Source organism: Homalodisca vitripennis, chromosome 2 (assembly GCF_021130785.1).
Source record: "Homalodisca vitripennis isolate AUS2020 chromosome 2, UT_GWSS_2.1, whole genome shotgun sequence".
NCBI lineage: Eukaryota > Metazoa > Arthropoda > Insecta > Hemiptera > Cicadellidae > Homalodisca > Homalodisca vitripennis.
In genome coordinates, this window is record NC_060208.1 from 104,727,618 (window position 1) to 104,732,347 (window position 4,730).

The window sequence follows — 4,730 nt, forward strand, 5'->3', positions numbered from 1 at the left end:
TTAAAAATATTTCCAGTCAAATATTAGCTCTCTAATAGTGACGTACGCTCTGAGAGTTGTGTTAAACATTTATTATGCTCTTATACTTTAGGCAAGTTATTATGACGGCATGGAACAAGAACTGTGAGAGGTAAGTGTAGTTGAGACGATAACTTATGTACGTTGTAAGATGGCCTACAGTATATTGAGGTAGTAATGCAAGTGTTAACAATGTGAATGAATAAAGACTGGAAACACAACAGCAACTGAAGCTGTTAGCAGTCAAATATTAGTTCTGTATTAGTGATGTATGTTCTGAGAGTTGTGTTAAACATTAGCTTCATTCTGTTACAGTACAATTTACAACACAAGGTCTTTCTCAGCAGAAACGTTTTTTCGCGATAACAAACTTTAACGGAGAAAATGTTACCGAAGGAAATTTGTAATGTTAAATACATTTTCGTTTCTTTATTTAGCTATTTAAGGTTACTAGTTTATTATTATTATTAAATATACCAGTTTATTACTTAAACATCTACCTTTACCATTAGATATTGTAACTAGGTAACGGGACTATGTCAAAGTTTTCTATTCAATAAATACAACTGGTACTAAAGAAGCGAATCTGGAATGGACCTGTAACGGGTCATAACTCCTCATTCTTTCCACCTCATTTTTTGTCACGTTTCCCCCATTTAATACGTTAATAGGTTGGAATACAGTTCACACGGTGTCGCGTAAGAAGCCTCGCTCGTGTATCGCTCATTTCGTTCTCGAGATGTCCTGTGGATAGAAAGATATATACATAGAGTTTACAAACAGGTACAATGTTTACTGCCCTCAGGCAGACAGTAGACAATATATACCAGCCTACTGAGTGATATACTTCAATGACGGTCAAAGTCTATGGATAGACTTACACAATCATGAAAAACGTTCTTTTTCAAGTATAAATTAAGTTTTATGCAAAAATTAAAGGCTTCAGACAAAATTGTTCTCAATATATTTTGGTGTTACAGTGTTGATCATTAAAATGAGAGAAATCAATAATGTTCAGTAAAATAATTCTATAATTTCTTCATTTTAATCCTGCAATGTTCCAGATTATTATCTTTTACATCTTCAGGAGAACTAATAAATGTATTAATTCAAGTGTATAAATACTTATCTTTAACTTAAAATTGTGTAATAGTTCTAAATAATATGATGCAATGTAAATGTAAACCATACAAATGGAGTTTTCGTGAACATCAGGTATTGAATGAAATCATACTCGTTTTCTATTAATTAAAAATTGGCACAGAATTTAAAAGAAATTACTACCGTATGGGATAGGTTTTATAAAATAAAAAAAATACAATGACTTATAAAGCAAACCTTTTTAGTACATTAAAGCACCTAAATAAGCCACAAGGAATATTATAAATATAGACATATATTAAATACACACATATAAATATATTATATTTTGAAAATATTTACTAAACATTATATTTAAAATTAAATAAATAAATATATGATTAGTTAAATGAAAAAGATAATTTAATTGAATATTTGTGTGATTATGATGGTTTTCAATGTTTGTTATTTGTAACGCGTCTCAAATTTTATTAACCTTATGACCATTGAACAGATTTTTACGGATTGAATTAAGCAGTGTTGTTTATTCGTAGTTAATAATATCAAATTATTTTAAATAATATGGTAAAATTTAGGATTGCTTCTATATTTTACTGCTTTTGAAACGCAATATATTATACAGGAATGAGTAGTATATTTAGTAAATGAACTTCTAAAGTACTAATTGATCAAGGCTACTTTAAAACTATCAAATACAAAAAATTGAGTCTCATTGCATCTTTAGGATAATCCACTGCTTTTACATCAGCAAAATAACTCACGCCTTTGAATCCTTGAAATGAGTTAATGTTAAACTGAGTTACATTAGAGAGTTACCTAAAAGTATTCGAAAATCGTTCTACCTCTTAAGGATCAAATGCATTTAAAAGGTCAAACAAAGTACCACAACCCAATCATGCAATTGTTATATTTCGAATAACATATATAAGGCGTGCTTGCTTTTTCACAAAACCGTTGACTGTGAATTGAATATTATAAACTTTTATACTCCTAGCAGTTTATCGTTGGTGTAAGATCTTTTCATATACTCAAAATTCATTAGCAAAATTGTTTCTACAGCTATTCGGCTCATTGGTACCTACTATAGTAGGTACAACTGTACCTACATAACCATTTAAAATATTTTCTCTTTTATGTAATTCACTTATTTTCCCCCCAGGAGGATTTATTTCTGGCTGATTTATACCTTCTAGATAAACCTACAATTGGCGCAAAAAACCCACATTTTACTGAACTGTAATAAATAAATAACTATACGTCGACATATGATTTTGAATTTAAATTACTAATTATGTGTAGTTAATTTAAAGTGTTAAGTGTTTACTTAAAAGTCTGAACCTCAAAATTTTATGATTTCTTCTCATCTTTTGAAATGCCTAAAGAAACGCATTTAGAATACAAATACACGTAATTTTAAATTATCGTTTGTTTCGAATATTGTACAATCTTAATAGATTGTACTAAAAACGTTGAGTTTTATAACTGTTTTAGCAAAATAAAACTTTAGTCCAATATTTCCCATAAAAAATGCGCTCATAATTTATATTAACTTGTTGAAATTAGAATAATAATTTTTTACACTATTTATATTCTTCTATACAGTGAGTCAAATCAGCGAACACAAGAATTATGTTCACAAAATATTCAATACATACCAAGCAAGCAAGCTTACACGTTTGTAGCTAACGTTTACAAAGCACTACTAACATAGTTCCAGCTTCTCGCTCATAACATTTCATCTAACTGTTACTAGACTCTAATCACGTAGCGTAATGTTGTAATAACATTCCGCTCTTTGATGTAACAGCTTCGGGGAATCTGATAACGCTGATTAAATTATAACAGTTATGATGTGAATGTTGAAGTATCAGTGAAACTGATATTTATTCTCGTACGTTGTAACTCTTACCGGTACCTATTTACCTGTTTATACTCGTATTATATGGTGAGTTAAAAAGTAAAGTGTATGTAACGCTTTGCCTAGTTTAATTATCATTTCATACATTACTATTATACTTTCCTCGGTAGTGATTTTCTTTCAAGAAAGGCAAATATCTAACGCAATTCTCAACTACATGATTCATTTAAGTAAAAAAATTACGTTCCATAGTTTTCATTATATATTTTTTTATTATAAAAAATTAGTCTTTACAACTTATTGCTAGTTAGAATAAAAAGTAGTTTAATCTAAAAATTATTAGCAACAAGATAATTGTTGGTAGTAGTTAAAAAATGAAAACATAGGAAAAACCAAATTCTTAATATTATCATTGTATCAGCTAGACCAACTACAAACATCATTAGTCAGTAGAACTGCACAACTAACATCCAGCATCAGCGCCTTGTTGACCGTTAAAGGGATAAAGTTGGACAATTGGATACACTGCAGTGTACATAAGGGATTCCTATAGGTACTGTGTTTGTGTTGTTCTTTAGGTCTATCTTAAATGTTATAATTATGGAATTTTATTATACACTTGTATAATAATTCAATAGGAGAGAAAATATCTAAAAAGAAGGGGCAATTATCAAAAGAGAAAGGTTACTTGTATACCTTTAATGTTGTTAGATTAGTAAAAGAAACAATTGTTTATATTGTTTTATCTTTCATTTGCAGTTTTCATTGTGGTCCTCTTGTTGGTATGTTATAGTTCCTGACACGTGTAGTGAAAAATGTACTGTAAAACCTAAAAAATACAAATAAACGTTCAATTCGGATTGGAACTGGCGAAGATCAGGAAAATATGCTTCTTCTGGATTGGATTTTTAAAATGGTAATGGTCAAAAGGTGTATGTACTTCCCTTCGTCTCTTGGCAGTCACCAATACGTCTAATTCTGCCTAATTAACAATATTTTATAACCAAAATGGTGAAATATCAATTAAAGCTCTAGGATTTATATTTATGCAATAGTCTTATTACAGTAATATTTAATGGCATTGTACGTATGCATCAGTAGATCACTATGCAATTTAAACCATAACATTATAAATAATACGGATGTGAATTTGCCTTTATTAAATTGTGTACTTAGAATAATAAATTAGACTAAAATTTTACCAACAAAATTTCAAAAATTAATACATATTTTATCGAAATAAATGTAATCACTAATAAACAAGAGTTCTAAGATGTAGTTCTTTTTTTGTTTTGTTAAAAGTTTTACTGGTTGTACCGAAAAAAATAAACAGGTATTAATTTCATGTAAAGTAAAAGAAAATCTCAGAACAAACTCAATTTTAATAAATAATCACGATACTAAGCCTTGGTCTTACGTTGTCCTTAATCAGAATGTAAATTTTGTGTGTGTTTGAATTCCATAACATTAACGTCGACAACCCATATAGGTTATTAATCAGTGTACGAACACGGTGATCCATTTCTGTGTCTCAACATCCAGTTTGTAGCTTAGGAGAATAGATTCAGGTCTGATCCATTTGACAACAAAGAGGTTCCATTTGGTAGGCATGTTCCAGGGGAAAGTTCTTGGTTGTCATTTTTGTGGCCATTATTGAAAGACATTTAGGAGGACACGGATGACCTAGAAGTAGTAAGGAGGGAGACAGCTCCACTCATCATTCTAATTTGCTTGAAAATACGTGGTATAATTA

General features: G+C 29.7%; 1 long non-coding RNA gene across 1 annotated transcript; it reads left to right on the forward strand.

Annotated features, from left to right (window-relative positions):
• The first annotated feature begins 2,955 nt into the window (after nt 1-2,955).
• Nucleotides 2,956-4,255, forward strand: LOC124356318. Its single transcript, XR_006921848.1, has 2 exons — nt 2,956-3,064; nt 3,771-4,255. It is a non-coding gene; the product is annotated as an uncharacterized LOC124356318 (long non-coding RNA).
• The last annotated feature ends 475 nt before the right edge of the window (nt 4,256-4,730 follow it).